The following is a 19,836-nucleotide window of genomic DNA, read 5'->3' as shown; positions in this document are numbered from 1 at the left end:
CTTCATGCAGCTGGAGGTCTCTGCTAGGAATGGCTAGTCTTCCGTAGCACAAGACTATGAAAGAAACACATTGTGTTGGTGATTTCAGCTGTTAAATTTCCCAGTTCTTTCAAGGTGTTTTCAACACTCTTCTTGGATTTTTGGTAGTTGAGTATAGTTTTATCAATCCGTTACAATGAAATATCACTTAAAAAGGTGTGTTAATGCCTATGAACTACTTTGTCATCAAATGGCTGGATGTTTGTATTCTTCCCTTTTCTCTTCCTGGCTTTGCGTTTCTTATGTGACAAGAATGGCTCTCTTAACTAAAATTTTAACCTCATAACATCATCATTAATTTTGAAAAAGATTATCTTATAAGAACCTGAACATTTTAAATTTTAGTGGTAGTTAGGAAAGTGTGGAAGTGACATTTTGAAACTAGGTTCTTCTTTAAAAGATCCACATGGAAGCGGTAACATGTGTGGCTGGTGTTTTATGTTTCTGCAATTCATCACACCCTAAACAAAGAAAGTGCACTTCTGTCTTACTTTAAAAATGTAACAGTTTTCTGACTTTAAAAGTTAGTATGTGCATAATGGGAAAATTGAGAAGTTATAAGAAGCGAAGAACACAAAATTATCCATAATTGTGAGGAGTTTACAGTTGGTGTGCCTTTGTGAGCCCGGATAAATATTTACTAATGCAAAGTCCTAAAGCCATGAGTACTATAATAAGCAAGAAGGCACTTCATCAACTCAAACAAGGAGAGAAAAAGCAATCCGGCCTTTTGTGGGGACAAGGATTTCATAAAAGACAAAAACAGTAACAGGACTCTGGGTAAAGATGTTGATAGAGTTACATTAAGTAGTTCATTCTCTCCCTACACAGCTTAAAACGAGACATGAAGCAACAGAGTACCATAAGGATACATCTCAGAGAATTCATGACTTCAGCTATCATTAGGATACTACACATCTTCAAAATCTTAAAAATAAAACTTTATACACTGTACTGTGCATTGTATTTTTTTACCATCACTAACCTATGATAGTCTAGATGTTTGAGGGATACGAGATCCAGGAGAAGATACTCTTGCTTTTTAATGTAGGTTCCAATTTACTTCGGCCATCATTCAGTCAGGGTGGACCTCAAGTTGTAAAAGTGTCTTTGCTTCCAATTAGAAATGGTATATTATCCTGTGAGGACTAAATTCCTTAAGCATGACCCAGTCATAGTGGCTAGTCTTACACTCCAAACTACACATAAGAATGACTTTTTCAAAAGGTACATGCAGCTATCTCGCTGTCTTGTTCAGTAATCTATACTAATAAAAGTGAAATATGCTAACTAGAGAGGACATCTTCTGGACAGCCTTCTGGACATCCATCCTGACAAAGTGGACCTGGGCAAAGCCACCTGCCCACGATCCCGGGCGCCAGCTCCTGTGGTGGCTGCACCCCAGGAGATGGAGAAGCCGCCCGCCCTGTGGTCCCAGGTGCCTGTGGCTATGGCCAGCTGGGGTGAAGCCAGCCCGGGTCTCGGGTGCCTACGGCCAGCCAAAGGGAGGGAATCCTGGGTCCTGGGTGCGGGGCCGAGGCAGAGGTGGTTTAGGGGCAATCAGGCCTGCAAGGGAGGAGTTAGGGGTGATCAGACTGTCAGGGGAGCAGTTAGGGGCCATCAGGCTGGCAGGGGAGCAGTTAGGGGCCATCAGGCTGGCAGGCAGGCAGGCAAGCAGTTAGGATCCAGCGGTCCTGGATTGCGAGAGGCCATCGGACATCCCCCGAGTAGAACCGGATTGGAGAGGGTGCATGCTGGGCTGAGGGACCCCTCCCCCCATGTACATTTTTCGTGCACCGGGCCTCTAGTTTTTAAATAACTCACCATCCCTTCAGAAGTAAGTGGAAACTAGTTTAAATCTCTAAGGATACTCTCCTTCATATTTGTATGTTCAAGTGTCTCTTCACTGTTCTGTTTGGCTTCATCCCACAGACACCTCAGTGCAGAATGTGACAAACTGATTTCTCATCTTTTCCCATAAACCTGTTCTCCCATCTGTGTTATTTCAGATGTTGGCACCTCTATGAAGCTGTATTCAACTATCTGGTTGTTCTTTGTTATTGTTGTTTCCTAAGGATGTCCAAAGTGTGTAATGACTCAAACATGATAGAAGTTGGTTTCTCATTCAGTGAGGTTGTAAATGGGCAGGACCACGTACATATTCCAAGGGGTGGTTTAGAAATCAGTCAACTTCCATCCCAAGATTTCATTGTCTATAACCTGGGGAAAAATAGAGCCTAAGGATCATATGGGGTGCAAGAGGCCTGGACTAGGACTTGTCACCCCTGCTCACATTCCATTGACTGGAATTTAGTGACTTGGTTACCCAAAGTCTTGCAGTCCGGCCAAGTGTCCAGGATAAAGTGGAAATAGGTCTTTGCCATATTTCACCATAATTACTACTCTAGCCATTACAACCTTTCATTCACATCAATTTTTAAAAAATTATTTGTTAATTCTGTCTCTCTGTTCTTACCACTACTGTCCATCATCAGCTCTCCCCGATACTGGAACAATGGTCTCTTAAGTCAAACACTCCTAAATAAATATCCTATTCAGATAGTCTTCTCCAGAAAGTTCTCCCTGGACCCTCTGGCTCAGCTAAATGTTCCTCTCTCTGTCTTCAAGGCACTGTATGCATGTTTTTATGATGAAATGTACAGTATCATGTTTAAAACATGTAAATGTCTCCATCCTCCTTCCTGCTCTATGAAATCTCCAAGGAGACTGGTTTTTTAAAATTTCATTGTCTTCAATGTCTTGTGTGATTTTTGCATAGACATTATATAATGGAGGGAGAAAGAATGGGTTGTTTGATGACTTTACTACCCCTTGAGAGGGACAAGGAAAGGAGTTCTTTGTTAAAGCAGATGGTTTCTGGATGTTGACTTGCACTCTGAATAAACTTTTCAGTTCTTGGCTTTTGTCTCTGACCTAACTGGTCTTACTCCTTTTTCAAGCGGGCACTGACTTTTTTTTTTACCCACCAGCCCCAAGAATTTTTTCTAGTTTCCAAGAAAGAAACTTTGGTCTTAACTATCTTTTTTCTTCACTATCTTTTAAAAAGTCATTTCCAGGCCCTTAATCCTGAGTAAATTATGTCTGCAGTTTTTTTATTAAAATATTTCAAAGTGGATGTTCTAAGGTATGTGTTAGGTGCTTCAGGTGGTCTCTAGGGGCATTCAGTTGAACTCATCAGAATATTCACTAGAAGCATAATCAACTAATCTTTAATCAGACCCAGAGCCATCCAACCAGTGTGTCTATCCATACCTCCCATCATCATCAGAGCTGTGTTCATGTTAGAAATTGGTTTTCATTGGAGAAGGGAGTGACTTAAATAACAGAATGGATATTAGAAGTGAAATTTTATGATGGAGTTATTAGATTGGCTACAGTACTGTGTGTGTGAGGCATACTCTTCTTTTCTTACATAAGAAGGGTATAAACACTGCCATCTGTCCACCTTTTAGATGGATCTTGTGCTGACCCATAAATGGTCCTATAGCCCTACTCCTACGGAAGGTTTCTTCATCCCCTACATAGAGTTGGTGGCATCTAATGCTAGGATATTGTCCCATTTGCCTCAGGGGAACATTCTATGCAGACTTTATTTAAAATATATATTTTATTAATTTTAGAGAGAGGAAGGGAGAAGGATAGAGAGACAGACCATCTGTGAGAGAGATTCATTGATTGGCTGCCTCCTGCATGCCCCTCACTGGGGATTGAGCCAAAAACCCATGGATGTGTCCTGATTGGGAATCAAACCTTGATCTTCTGGTTCATAGGTTGATACTCAACCACTGAGCAACACCAGCTGGGCTATGCAAGATATTTTTAGGGCACACAAAGACACAGGAAGCTGAAACATCTTCAGGATTTCAGTCAGTGTATATCTTTGTGTGTGTGTCCTAGTTGCCAATAAATAGTGGCATATATGGCAAAATTTGGGCTGAGATTTGCTTCTGTTATGGGGGTGCAGCCAATTCTCAACTACTTCTAATGGAAGCCACCCCAAATATCAGAGTGAGTGAGTGTGTGTGTGTGTGTGTGTGTGTATTAAGTAGACCACTTCACTATACTAAGCATTTGAAATTGTAAATCCAAGAGTCAACTTGTTCTTTTGTTTGTTTGTTTCTTATCTGTCAACCTTTATTTAAATCATTTGAGAAGTTCTAGCACGTTGAATGGAGAAGAGCTAGAGAATCTGAGGAAATATAAAGAATAAAAAATATTCAAACATATAATCCCAATATAAATGTTTTCCAACTTAAATCTTACAAAGATAATCCCCTCTATTATCTACCTGCCAAGTAAATACTTTTAAATTCTTTTTATAAGAATAAATTCAAAGAAGTAACAACTTCTTATTCCATTTATCTAACTTCCCAATTCTTATTCTTAACACTTGAATGTGTAAATCTCTCTCATAGGCACCTTTAGAGTCAGGAAATATATTTCTGAGGGACTCTCTAATTTATTTCCTCGTCATTTTCAGAAACATAATACGTGAGTTCTCAGACTTATGGTTCACGTTCATACACTGAAAGCATTACGGCAACTATTGCTTTCTACTCCTTTAGGCATTCACATTGCCTGTTTGGTCCCTGCAGACACCAGTATCAGCGTATTTCCTCTGGAAAGTTATCAGGCATTTCAAAGATATTGCAGTCATTTTAATTGTGAGCTATCATTTTTATTTTAAAATGGTGCAATAAAAGCATGGGGCAAGAGTTGAGATGGAGAAGTCACTGCCTTTAGGAACATGTACAAATCTATTTCAGGGAATCCTTTTAAATACTCCATCCACTCAGAACCAAGGAAATTTCCCACACGTGGAACTTCCCATCGGGAGTACCATACACCCTGCCAGGCAACACGCGTTTGTTCCATCATCCTAGTTTTCATCTTGTATGCAGTATTCTGCTCAGTCGCATTAGCAGTTCTTTCCTAGTTTAGCAGGAGGTCATGGTTTGTGTGATTCTCTTTAAAATGTAATATACAAACTCTGCCGCCTCCTGCTGCTGCTGCGCCAATTTAGGTTTTTCATGCTTGTTTATGTTACACGTGCTGCTCATGCACGGGTGAGAAGGCAGTCAATTGCCTCAACTGTAAAATGAGGGTGGTGGTGCCAGGTGATCTCTAAGGTCCCTTCAACCTCTAAAAGTTTATGATTCTAATAACATCAGTTTAAACCACGTTAGTAAGAGGAATAGCTTTTCTTAGCCTCATCTGTGGCACAGTTTTCATGAGTGGCCTACTTTGCTTAGAAACAATTCACTAATCTTTTTTTCTTACTCAAATTTACTTAAAGTGTGTAGCTACTGAAACTACATTGCTTGGTAGAATATTGAAAATATTACATTTTATGTGTAGCTGACCTTCCCTACTGTTAAGTAAGCCCCTTGAAATATAATTTCTGTCTATTTTACCTTCAGCTCTGTAGTATATTGTCTTAGCACTAGTAGATGCTTAATAAAGCTTAAAAATTAATTTCAAAGAGGAAGGGCGAAGGAGAGAGAGATAGAAGCATCAGTGATGAGAGAGAATAATCAATCGGCTGCCTCCTGCATGCCCCACACTGGGGATTGAGCCTATAAGCCAAGCATGTGCCCTGACCAGTAATCAAATTGTGATCTCCTGGTTCATAAGTCGACGCTCAACCACTGAGCCATGCCAGTTGGGCAATAAAGCCTCTTTAGTGAATGAATGAACACATGCTTTTGTATCTCATGTAACAACTTACAAAATGCTCTTTTGGCCCATTACCTACTATAAAGTGTTGAAGTTGAAGGGACTTTAGAATTAGCTCTAATCCATTGTTGCCAACTGTGATGATTTTGTAGCCCAGTGTATTCTTGGTCAAATCTGGAGTCATTCTTGCTCATCACAACTGAGGTGTGGGTGTTACTGACATCTAGTAGGTGGAGACTAGACAGCCTGTATAATTCCCTGCATGGTCCCCACAAGAAACAGTTATCCACCTCCCAGGTCAACAATGCTGAGCCTGAGAGTCTGACATACTGAGAAGTTAACATTTTCAAAGCGATCATTGACTCCCGGGATTTTGCCTGCTATGTTGATTGTTAGTAAATTTTGAGAAGGAGATGGAGATATTTTCCCCATTTTATAAGTGAGAAAACTGGAAGCTTGGTAAAATGATGGGCATGTCACAGAGCAGAGCTGAGACTCGGGACCACCGCATGTCAGCTGTGTGCTCAGCATGTGGTGGCCCAGAGTGATTCACGACAGGCAGGGGAAGACTTTTACATTGTTTTCCTTTTCCTCACGTCCCGGTCATCACTCGCCAAGTGCAGTGAAGGTTTAGTATCACTCACTGTTGGGGATTTGCAGTCACTAGATGATAGAAGAGCTTTGGGGATCATGTAGTCCTGGGGAAACGGGGTGAGCAGACTTGCTTTTGGCACCGAGTGCCTGGCAGGTAGAAAGTCTCCACCAAATAATTCAGTGAGCGATGGCCACTCCCGTTGTCCTTCAGCTGCTAGCAACTGTTCCTCAGTGACAGTGTCTCCCTGCTGTTGGGCACGGTTCTCTGGGAGGACGGCAGAGCGGCTTCCTCCCAGAGTGTCCCAGCCCAAGAAAGCAGAGCATCGGCCACAGAAATCTCTCCTGAATGCCCGTGCATGGCGTGTCAGTGCCGGGTTCTCTCGTATCCCCATATGGCTTTTCCACCAGAGGTCTCGCCTCCCGCCCAAGAATGTGCCTCAGCAGGGCCCTCGGGGGCCAGTACCCAGGATCCCGGCTCCATTTCCAGCCTCGGGGAAGCATCTTGTGTGGGGACACCCCCCCTCAGGAACATTTCATTCTCTTCAGTTTAGCTAGTCCTGCCTTAAACCTCTTGAATAAAGGCTTTTGAAAACATAAGATGTATCTTTCTTTTGGGACAAGAGACACCCCGATCTCAAAGATGCAGCTCTGGGTTACCTCTTGGGATAGACACAGGGGAAGCGAATGTCCATACTTTGTAGTAAACCTCCCCCACCCCCAATAGATGTGGCCAGATCTTTGCCAGGTTATTTGTCAAATTCATCTTTGAATAAATCATGGGAGAAATGAATTTAAAGAAACATATTTCCAATTAGTTTTTTGGTTCTATTACTTGCATGGTCAACAAGCTTAAAGTTGCATACTTCTAAGTGAATATAACCCGACTGACTGCATTATACGTACATCAGAGTAAAAACTAATATTATCCACATGGGTATAGATACTCTCAGACCACAAGAGGAAGTTATACTGGTTTTCAAACTGCTGTAATGACAGGAAAGAAAATAGTACATACAACATTAGACATGTTTGAAGTAGGTAGTAAAGAGGAAAATTTCACAAATACTTTTCTATACACTGATTTGTGAAGAAACTCATTTTTAGTAGACCTAGGAAAAACACCACTGCAAGTAGCCTTCCTGAAAATATATCAATGGCATTTCCTTGAGCTATAAAGGGTCCCATGGAGCAGATATATTATTTGTACATTTGTTTGTGGACCACCGTACATGTCCTCAAATATGGAGAAATGGTTCTCGTTGTAGTCACATGTTCTCTTGGTGCTTCATGTTTCAATATATAATTTTTCAATATGTAATTTCATACAAGGAACTATGTTAAGTGTCTAATACTTTAGATTATACCAATGAGTTTTATAACCATAAATTATTTATCATCCATTTATTCCTCATAAATTCATTTAAAAATAATCAATATACCATTTTCAAAAGTATGCTCTTTCTTCATAAATTGTTCTAAGGAAACTAATTTCTCCATGCTTGTGTTTCTGTCTTTTCCTACAACTCATGTGCTTATTTTTTTCTTCAGGAATTTTATACAGAAAATCTTTTTAAAGTGGGCAATGAAAAAATACAGAAAACATAGAAAGCACATTGGAAGCACATGATGTTCCATTCTGTCAACAATTTGATTTTTCTAAAACTTTTCTAGGGCAAAATTGAAGTATTTAATGGAGACGTAAGTATAGATTGTTGCCATTGGGGACACGTTGACATTTGTCTCTTGAGATGTCATGATGGGTACTCGGGGGCTAGTCAACAATAAAACAATGCACTTTATTTGTGCACAGTGCGGACTTCTTTACTGTGGATTGGTTGGTAAATACTTAGCATCAAGTGTAAGATGGGCTTCAAGTAACTATAGAATAAACGACAGTCAGGTGGGGTTTCCCTTCTCTGCTCCTCCCAGGGCACATCATGGAAGTATTGCTCAGTTCTTGCCATGATATCCAACATATCATCTCACAGGGACCATGTTAGACAACTGCTTATCAAAGACAGTAAAAAACGTTCATCGTTAATATTAGTTTTAATAGTCTTCCCCTTTATACTCACTCTATTTAAAAATTCACTCTTTCACATAAGAATGAAGTTGCTTAGAAGTTGTACTTTCATGCATGACCTTTGGGAAAGCAAGGGCCGCAGAGCTGTAATTGGGTCTTGCCCGGTTCCACGGTTGACAGGGATAGCGATCCTTCAACACACTTATTGATGACCTACACGGTGTGATCTCTTTTTGGTAATGAATGTTTAGCATGTCCCTTCCTAACAGAAAATTTCAATTTAACATGACTTAAAGAATCACTTAAAATTTGCATTTCAAAACAATATAATAAAATTAAGATTTCTCTGATAGCTATCCCAATTTTAAATAGAAGTTATCTCAATATCAGTGCTAAACAAAAGCTCAGACATGCATACATTCGTGATTCAGTTTGTTTTTTAGAAGGAGAGAGGAAGGAAGAGGGAGATAGACACTCCACTGGCTGCCTCCTACATGCCCCTCGTGGGGATTAAGCCTGCAACCCAGGCATGTGCCCTGACTGAGAATCAAACCTGCAACTTGTTGGTGCATGGACGATGTTCAACCAACTGAGCCACACCAGCCAGGGCTAAAGGATCATTTAGAATGTGGGATTTTGCAGTTCAGGACAATCTGCAGCCTGGGAGAAGAAACTGAAAATTGAGGCTTTTCCTTATCTAAATGTTACCTTACCAAATATTTTGATTTTAAAGTTAAATGCTTACATATCTTTTTTCTTTAAAAAATAGCATACTTACAGTATTAAATAGATAACATTATTTTAAAAGCCTTTAGCAGCAAGATCCTAACAACAGCACACTATGCAGCCTTTCTCCATTAGGAAAGCATTTTGGATGGGCACATGTAGCAGGCCCAGTCACAGCTTCAAATCCTAATCCCTGGTCCTGCGCTGATCCCTGTGCGTGAGTATTACCTTCCCTGGCAAAAGGTGGAGTAAGGATCGTAAGAGGAAGAGCTTATTCTGGATTATGCAGATGACCCTAAAGGAAGTCACATGCGTCCTTAGAAGAATCAGAACTGCTTTTAACAAAATGTCTCTCACAGGAAAACTAGGGATGTGGCCACAGCCCTTGGAGCTAGAAGGGGCAGGAGCAGATTCTCTCCTCGGGCCTCGGGCCTCCAGGGCAGTCTGGCTGACCCATGGAAGCGGAAGCCTGGCCTTCACAATCGTGAGGGAAAATTCCCATTGTTTTAAGCCACCAAAGCTTGGGGTGTGTTTACAGCAGCCAGGGGGGACTAGCACAGCATGCTGTTGCTAATGATGCATAATGATGAAGTTAATATTTTATTAAGAAAACGATCAATGTTTGCTGTGTAGGTACAGACAGGGCATAGAGACAGGGAATGAACCTTATCCTTAGAAGGTCAGTACCTCAGAGGAGCCTGGACACGATGGAAAGCTTCCCACTGAAGTTCTGGGAGGAGGTTCTGCTGAAGGTAAACACTCCACGTGCTCCGCTGAGGGGTCCGGTCCAACCCCAGAGGCTGAGGCTGAGTCCCAGCGATGGCGATGCATGTCTGAGGGTAGAAAGGGTTCCCAGGTCAGCGCTAAGGAGACTGGTAGTTATTAATATGTAAGGACTCATTTCTGCGTGGCAGGAGACCCACTGCACAGCCCACTTCACCCGCAGGACACGGGGGGTTGTCCGTGCTCTTGGAAACGTTTTGATTGTTGTGAATATGGGTAATAACATTATTTTTAACTGCACATTTGAAACGGTGAGTTTGGATAGACATAGCGCTTCTGAAATATTTATATCAGTATCCATTCTTATAACCTCAAAATAGACAAACATAATTAAACATTTATATTTCACTTTATTGTATCATACACTGAAAATAAGAGATATAATAAAATCCAATAGTTTTCTTCTTTTAAACTAAGTATGAAAAGGAGTAACATAATTGGGAATGCGTGATTGTTTTTTCAACACTATGACAGTTTATCACACCACCAATGCCTTAGCCATCTAGGTGAGTTTTCACACTTCCTTTTACACCTTGTCAAATCACTCAATTAGTTACTCTAGTCGTGAACCTAAACTTGTTTCTATGCCTATTGCTGTAGTTCTATCAGTCTTTCATTTTTTTAAATAATAAAAATTGGAAATGAAGACATTTATAAAATATCAGGGGAAATGATATTCAGGTAGTTGACTGGGAAATAAGAAAATATGTTCAAATAAATATCCAGTTGGTTGTCTCCTAAAAGCAAAAAAACAACCACCGGTAAATATGACTGGACATCTAAAGAGCATGGACACCAGAGATGAGGAGTGAATGAGAGGCAGCCACTGCCCCGCTGGTCACAGAGCCCAGGGGGGTGTGGGGGGGTGTTCTCACCTCACTGCTCTTGACTCCAGCCACCTGGCCTCCTTGCTTTTCCTTAGGCAGCTTGACTGTATTCCTTCCTTATTGCTTTCCATTTGCCATTTCCTAGGCCAGTGGTTGGCACATGCGGCTCTTTGGCCCCTTGAGTGTGGCTCTTCCACAAAATACCACGTGCGGGCGCACACATACAGTGCAATTGAAACTTCGTGGCCCATGCGCAGAAGTCAGTTTTCGGCTCGCAAAAGAAATTTCAATCATTGTACTGTTGATATTTGGCTCTGTTGACTAATGAGTTTGCCGACCACTGTCCTAGGCCTACGATGCTCTTTATTCCCCAACATCTGAGCTCAGGTTCTCCAAGAAGTAAACCCAGAGCCGAGGACTCCCATGCAAGTAGTGAGGGACCAGGTCCAGGGCAGGCTCCTCCCACTGGCACAGGACATGCGTCTGAGCAGAGGAACAGGCTTGTACCCTCACAACATCCAGTCCCTGAGGGAGGAAAAGTGTTTGAACTGAAGCTCCTAGGCACCTGGCTCTCACACCTAAGGGGAATCATCCGACGAGTCATGAAGCTGTGGTTTATAATACGATGTGTGTGTTTGGTTTTCCTCCCATTCCTGGCACAAAGCTCCTAACATCATGGTAATTCCTTAAGTGATAAGAGTGACAAAAATGTGTTGATATGCATCACTAACCTGCCTAACACGCCTGAACACATGTTAGCAAGGGGACTTCTGGGGAGGAAGGATGGGGCTGGTCCTCAGGAGGAACACGTGGGATTAGAGGGTGGGGACTTCAGCCCTGAGCCTCTCGGGGGTGGAGAGGGGCTGCTGCTGGGGTTCAGTAGCCCTGGGCTGATGCTTCAATCAGTCATGCCTGCAATGGAGCCTCCATAAAACCCAGGAGGACAGGGTTCAGAGAGCTTCGGGTCCTGCCCCGTGGAGATCCCAGGAGAGGGCATGCTCTGTGCTCCCCCAGGTCCCTGTCCTTCCCATCTTCTCCATCGGCCGTTCCTGAATTATGTCTTTTTATCATAAGTGGACAGCCTGCTAACATGTTTCCCCGAGTCCAGTGAGCGGAGGCCATTGGCACCTCTCTCATCTACTTGGTCAGTTTATTTTATTTGTTGGAAGGTCCTCTCCTTTCTGAGCTGCCATTCTGGTGGGATGAAGGGATGAGGCACATTTCGGTAAGTGTCCCACGTGGCATGTCAGCTGGTAATCACCATGGGGAGCCCCCGAGGTAGGCGGGGCCTTGCTGGCTTTATCACTTAGTGGTAAGAGAAGGTCCATTGATAAAGTGGCAGTTGGGAGAGAAAACAGAAAGGAAGTCAAGAATATGCCATGGTTGAGGGACTATAAGGTACAAGACTCAGAGATGAGCGTATGCTTGAGTGTGGGCGAGGACCCAGGCCAGTGGGGCTGGATAAAGGAGAGGGGGTGGCGGGAGATTGAGTCCCCGTGAAAGGGGAGATTCGTGAGCCATTGCTGGGGGGGTTAGCTTGCTGGCTGAGTGCTCGGGAGCATTTTGAGGGGGTGCAGGTGCTGCTTAGGAGGCTATTGCAAGAACCAACCCCAGACAGACCTGCAGCCGGGGCAGTGGCATGTAGTGTTGAGTACGGGAGAAATTCTGGAGCCAGCGGGTTGCTGTTCATAGGTGGTTGTAGAACATGCGAAGAAGAGAGGAGTCGAGGTTACCCGCGAGTGTGTGGCCTGAGCAACCAGAGAGGAAGTGGCTGTGTACGGAGATGGAGGAGGTAAAGATGTTCAGGAGGACACGAGGAATTCACTTTTAGACTTGGATTAAGCCCCCAAAGTAACAAACTAAAACAAACTAAAAGAATCAAGCCTGGCCCTTCAACCAGAGGTCAGGTCTGGGGACACTGCAGCTTTGGGAAGAACTCGGTGGACAGCCAGGACTGATGGAGGAGGCAACATGAGTGCATATGCACTTGCCCTGGACCCTTGTGCCCAGAAGTTAAATGAACCGCAAACTAGAAACAGCAGCCGGGGGTGAGCTGTCTTCTGGTGCAACACATGGGTCTGACTTCAAATTAGACAACACGCCCCAACCCCCATCGGAGATAGCTAATATGAGGCTGTCCTTTACCTCCGGTTTATCCGAAACGATGGCCTGCGTTTGGGATGTGATGATTGGCAGCGTTGGGACAAAGGCTGTGGATGCGTGGCCAGTCAGTGTGGTCAAGCTGACTCTTCAGGAGACACCTCTGAGTCCTGGGTGTATGTAAACACAGAGGAATGCGCAGCCCCAGGCGTTGCTCACGTCTGCATCTGCACCCAGAGGCCTTCACCTGTTCCATCAGCAGTGAGCACTTCCCCCTGCCCCTTTTCTGGCTACAACTGCATATGGCTGAAACAAGCAGTTTTTATAACTTTTTTTAATGTTAGTTATTGCTCTGACTTCTGTTTGCGATAGGGGAGTGTCGGTATTTTTGCGTAACAGTAAACACCTGCTTGGGTGGAGCCGTGCCTCTGTGCAGTGGAGCTTGTCTCTGTCCTGTGGAAGCCGACAAACCCGCTGATGGATGAGGCGGGATAATTGGGTGATGCTGCCGAGTGCGCTTCTGGGGAATGTTTTCTTCACCTGCGAAGCAGAGCCCTTCCTCTGTCATCGCCGCCCTCCAGCCCGAGGCTGCCCCTGGAGTCAGACTCTGCCAAGTCCTCTCAGTGCCTCCCACAGCCACCCTCCCTCTGCTCAGCACCGCTGTCTGGTCTTTTCCTCTGTTCACCCTTATTAACAAGAATTGCCCAAAGCATGTCAACACACACGAAGTTCATCCCTAATATCACAGCTCTGTTCTTTAAATTCTCTCCGGTGGCTCCACCATTTGCATTGTTCCTTTATTCTGTTCTCTGGTCTATTCTATTTGAGTTTTAGTCATTAGGAAGTTATTTGTATTCAGGAATTATGGTCCTTAAAAGTTAGACTCATAACCTTTTCAGTAGTCAATAGTTAGGAAATTAAAAGAAATGTGAACTTTCAAAAGTAGGAGATGGAAAAAATTGGTAAAGATAATATAAAAGAACTAAAAATATATATACAATTATAAGAATAAAATCCTTATTAGAATCTGTAAAAAGCAGGATTATTATCATGGCCAATATTTGAAAATTAAGAAAAGAATTTGCTGGAAAGGAACAGAAATAAAAGTTACTCCTGGAGACGTTGATGGAAGAGCTGGACAGAGGCTAACAGCACCAGCAGAGCTGGCGTTTGTGGAGAGCACAGACCATATGGAAAAGCAAACAAAACCAGTTCAGAGGGAAGCTGCACAAAGCATTAAATTAGCACAGAGAGAGGGTTTATGTAACAATAAAATGACTTGTTAAATACTGAGACTATGACATCCTAGAAAATGGACTAACCCTTAAGGGTAAATAATCCTAAAAACACCCAGGCAGAATTATCACAGCATCTACAATGGCCAAAAAACATCATGTTGGTAGATTAAAATATATGGAAGATTGAATAGATAAGAAACTATACTTTAAATTGTTATGTAAAACATGAACTATAAAACAGTGTTTTGCTAAATGTTAAATATTTAAAGAAACATGTTAAACTCCTAGTTCTCTTCTGTTATCGAAAATGCATTGCAAATGAATTAAAATTACCATTAAAGATAAAGTAAAAGGCCTAGAATAAGAAAAAAAAAGTTGAACAATTTTGCATGAATGTTTTGTGGGGGCTTAAGGTGTGGGGCTCTTTAAAACAAGGAATGAGCAATAGAAGGTAAAAGTGGAGAAACATTAATTTGATGACAGAATCTTCAAAAATGTTCCAAATGATCAATTCTTTAAAAAATAATCAGGCACAAATAAATTATATTTGCCTCACATATGACACATGGATATTTTCACTAGTAGATGTAGAAATCTTACAAATGAAAGTGAGAAAGATGAACAAAACAACAGAAAAGCAACATGTATAAGTCATAGAAAAAGAAATACAAATATTCAACATAAAATTATGTAACACCCTTCATCTGGCCAGAAACTAAAGAAGAGAAAACAAGTGAAGGACTCCTGGGAGATTTAGGGTCAGACATGCATGGGACATATACGACATCTGCCAGTATTTCCTTTTCCAGAATTGGTCACATGACCCACCGAGATGCAATGGAACTGCAAAGTTTATGTTGTTTTATTAATGATTAAGTAATAAACCTGAATATTACCATAACCTGGTATGCAATATAGAAATTTTAAAAAAGGCAATAGACTTATAGGCTCTGACATGGAATGTAGCCAAGATAATATTAAGAAATACTTTCAAAAGAGTGTATATTACATGATTCCATTAAACTAGGATTATAGTGACGAGAGAAATACTTTTGCAAATTTTGGACTTTGTCTTCTTTTGCTCTTTGATAACATCTCTTCAATGAAAGCCCTAGTGATTACTTTTATAAACTATATACAAAAACTAGTCTAGTTTATTCTTATTATTATCATTATTACCATCATGGGCATGATAATGATAATTTCTGAATATTTTTAGAGCTAAGTGTTTGATGACGTAAAACACTTTTATTCCCAGTTTGCTTGAAATTCATTGGGAGAAAACAAGAGAAAATATGTTTATAATACACAAAGGAGATACTTTTAAGTTTGAGAGAAAAAACTGACCTTCCCGAAGTCAGTGGTTCCCAAGTGGTGACAATTACCCAGCTTTCGGAGTTTCTAATTTAGGAAACTTTTGAACAAAGGATGATTGTCAGTTAACTCAGAAGCAGCTACAAATATCAATTGATTAAAATCTTCAATTGTTTAGATGTTACCATGATCAGAAAGTGTACTTCTGAAAACAACAACATTAAAACAGCACGAAAACATGAATGTCAAAGTTGTGTTCTCATAGGTGCATGAATTGTGTCCCCAACCCAGCTGGGCCTCTGGGGAATGGATGCAGAGCCATCCAGCTTGTCTAAGGACTGAGTCCTGCTGGCTGTATCGTTTTATCTAATGTTACTATGAGGAGGTCCCATGCTGATTGTTTTGATGTATTTTCAACTCTACTAAGTATATGTCTTTGAGGCAAATCAATCACCATCAAGAGATAAAAATCCTCTTTATGCCAAGCTCATACTCTCTGCCTCTTTTTACCAATTTCAGTTCTTTGCTGGGACCATATGTCAACATCATCATTCAGAACCTGGGAAGCACGTGTTTGCATATGGTCTGACACTTGGTGCTATTCTTAGTAAGTTAAAACTTAATAGATCTTGCATTTGAGGAGTTTAAAACAGAAGGTGGAGCAATAACATAGACAGAAACTAAGAATTAGACATTTAAGAGGGTGACCAACTGCTCAAGTACAAAAACCCACACAAAACCCCACTTTTAACAAAATATAGGTTTTAGAACATTAGGCTGCAGTTCAAAGTAGGGAAAAAGTTCTGAAAGCTTGTGTGCCTGAATGTCAGCCAAACTCAACTTGCATGGGATGTTGTTTTCTTCATGTAACTGTGTCCTCTGCGATTTCAATCAGTGGCAGATGTAGACAGCCATTCATTAGCTGTTCAAAGATGAGAGGGATTTCTAGAGATGTGATTAGCAGGTAGAAGATGCAGACTACAGCCTCCCAGAGTGTGGGTGTGAGCAGTGCCCGGGGCTGTGTTGGCTTCTGTCAGCCCTGCCTGGTCCCCCCTCTCCAAGTGAGCAGCAAATTGCCACCTGTGCTTCGCTCTGCACTTGACTAAATTTGATAATAAGACTATTCCACTTCCAGCTGGGATTTTCTCCCCATCGTTTTAAAAAATTGTTTCCTGAAAATATCTTGCTATTTTTAACTACTCAACATTTCATACTTGCATAATTAAGAAAAAATTATTCCGACATTGCTCTTGTATTTTTACTTCATTTAAAAATGTATTTTGGGCAATTGAATTCTCAAGGTTGAGCAGAAAAGGCAGAGGTCATGATTATTAACCAGTTATCTTTTTTGTTGTTGTTTTGTAACATTGTTCATGGAAGACCTTTCCCTAAACAATCATTTTATTTAGCTGTTGATTCCTCAGCAAGATTTTAAGATTTTCTTGAACTTAACCTCGTTTTGTGAAATGATTCACAGGCTTCCAGACAGCTCTGGGCCAGGTTAGCCAGGGATCAGCATTTGCTGCAAAGAACATTCTGACGTGAAGAATGAGGTCACGGTGTCCTGGAATAGAAATGAATACAAGCATGCGTTTTAAAACTTTACCAGTCATTAAATATTTCTTCCAAACACCCATTTATATTTTTGAACCATCTTCCATGGACACCTCTATTTATGTGAAAGTCTATGTAGAATTAAACGAAGTGTTTCAATGGTTTATTAGTATATTATTGTTGGAATTATATACTAGAGTTTTTGGAGTTAATTCGAGGTAAGACTAAAGTTTATAATTTACTTTTACGTTTATTTGGTATGTATGCTACCTAACAGTAAAGGGACGATTAAATATTTAGAAGCCAGATGTATGGGATGTCACCTCCTGGAAATATATGCGGGGTTCAGCCTATAGCACGTCAGCTGGTAACGGGCAGTGTTAGCATCTCTTGAACCTGGGATGATGTCAGACACAGATCCTCAATGAGAACAGTGTCATTCCCAAAGGAATAACACTTTGCTCTTGGTGGGGAGAGGGGTAGAAAAAATATTTTTATTACAACAGTCTGCGGCCCTCCAAAGCTCAATCTCACTCTACAAAGTTTTATTTCTTAGGACAAACATGCCTAGGAGATATTGGGTTAGGTTTCAGGCCACCACAATAAAAAGCAAGTTGTAATTTCTTTTTGCTGGTGGAGGGTTTTGCTTTTCATTTGAAAAAAATAAAAATAAAAATACCTGCCCATCTGGTATAACTCAGTGGTTGAGCATCAACCTATGACTCAGGAGGTCACAGTTTGATTCCTGGTCAAGGCACATGCCTGGGTTTCGGGCTCAATCTCCGGTAGGTGGTGTGCAGGAGGCAGATGATCAATGATTCTCTCTCACTGATGTTTCTATCTCCCTCTCGGAAATCAATAATTTTACAAAAAACACACAAAAAAGAAACAGATGCGGACTGCAGTAAGGTGAAGCACGATGAAGCAAGGTGGCCCTATATTTGATTTCTCTAATGGGATTTTCTTGGGTCTCACAAGTGACATTGGTATTGCTTTTTTGGAAGATACACGTTTGGAAGATCATTGCTACAAAATAGTAATGAATAGACGGCTTGAGGGAGGACTTTCTCTTGATGATTTGCTCGATCTAGAAGTCCTATCAGGAAAGGTGGCCTGTAGGTGCCTATTGGATGCCATTGTCTGCCTTTTGGATCTGTTGGTTTATGCTTGATCCCCAGTGTTTTTGTATGTGGGTGACTCTGGAATTAAATAAAAATAGTATGTATTTTATTATTTAATTCTACAACACTAGTCAAGCCATAATTATGCCAAGTACTGAAAAGACAATAACAAACTCTGTAATATCTTAGTGACTTTTTTGCCTTAGAAACATTTTAAATTCTCAGATTAAGTTCTTATTGATCTTTTCTCTAACCTCTTTGCCTTTCCTTTCCCTTGTCAATGTTTTGTAGAAATAGTCAACCGCATTGCTTGAGCTGGGTTGTGGAGTCCTCTTTGGATTCTGTCTGTCCCTTCACTCCCATTTCAAACCCAGCAGCAAGTATTTTTGTTTTTTCCTTTCTACTCTGGCCCACCCTAGAGAATTACAATCCAATTATGAAAATTGCACATTTAGGACAAAAAGCACTTGGGGTAAGAAGCTTCATTTTCACTCCGATTAATCCATAGACTCTGGAAAGATTGTCCGAGAGGCTCATGTTGGCATGTACGACCTTGGACTTCTGCCAGGGTTTGGGTGCAGTGGCCCTGGTCTGGCATATACACTGTCTTGGGATGGCTGGCTAAGGGTGCTCGATAAACAGAGTGGCTCTCCATGGAGCACTTGGCAGTTCAGAACAATTCCTCAGGCTGGAGACATGCTTGGCTGTCACAACAGAGTGGCTGCACTGACATCTGGTGGGTAGATGCGAGGGGTGTGGCTCACCATCCGACACGCACAGGGCAGCCCCACAGCAAAGACTTGTCCAGCTCCAGACACTAAAGTGCTTAGGCCAGAAGCCTTAGAGCATTTAGTCACCCAGTGGGGGTAGGGTGGGGCTCCGAGAGACTGAAATGAAGCTGGGAGGTGGGGACACTATAATGAAGGCTTTCAAGAGAAAGGGGACAGCCTGGCCGGCATGGCTCAGTGGTTGAGCATCAACCCATGAACCAGGAGGTCATGGTTCAATTCCTGGTAGGGTACATGCTCAGCTTGTGGGCTTGATCCCCAGTAGGGGGCATGAAGGAGGCAGCTGGTCAATGATTCTCTCTCATCATTAGTGTTTCTCTCTCTCTCTCCCTCTCCCTTCCTCACTGAAATCAATATATACATACATACACATATATATATACATACATACATATATATGTTATCAAGCCAGAATAAAACAAGATTGTAGAGATTAAAAAATAAACTTTTGGAGGGAAATGGGGGTCATACTTTCAACAATAAAGGTTGAAAAAGAGAGAGAGAGAGAGAGAGAGAGAGAGAGAGAGAGAGAAAGGTGATGGTGGAAAATCTGACTAGACAGATTGATGACCAAGTGGTCTGTCACTCTTTTCTAAGTACATCATTTGGGTGATTATCACACATAAAGGAGGCAGGTAGCCTTTCCCTTTGCATGGGAGTCATCATTAAAGCTGTCTGTCCCCAAGGTTACCTCAGCCTTGGATTGATCTGGATTAGAGAGCACAACCTCCTTGTGGGAAGGAAGGACCAGGAGCCACAGGATGCCCCGTTTTCTCTGGGTTTTGTCTGCCTTTGCCTTGCTTGTGTTTTTGAAATTACTTGTACAGCTTGACTCTGGTGAGGGTTCTGGTTGTGTGGCCTGATTTGCTTATGGGATTCTCGGTGTTAGCTCGGCAGCCGTGGCTGTTTTCGCTGCAGTGGGACCACTGTCTCTGTGTGAGGCTGGTTCTTCATCACTACAATGTGAGATGACAAGTTACATCAGGGATGGGGCTGCACATTTCTCCTTCTGAGGGAAATGGTAAACTTTTA

This window comes from Eptesicus fuscus, chromosome 11 (genome assembly GCF_027574615.1).
Source record: "Eptesicus fuscus isolate TK198812 chromosome 11, DD_ASM_mEF_20220401, whole genome shotgun sequence".
In the NCBI taxonomy this organism is placed as follows: Eukaryota; Metazoa; Chordata; class Mammalia; order Chiroptera; family Vespertilionidae; genus Eptesicus; species Eptesicus fuscus.
The sequence above is the reverse complement of the archived record's forward strand: the minus strand, read 5'-3'. Positions refer to the sequence as shown.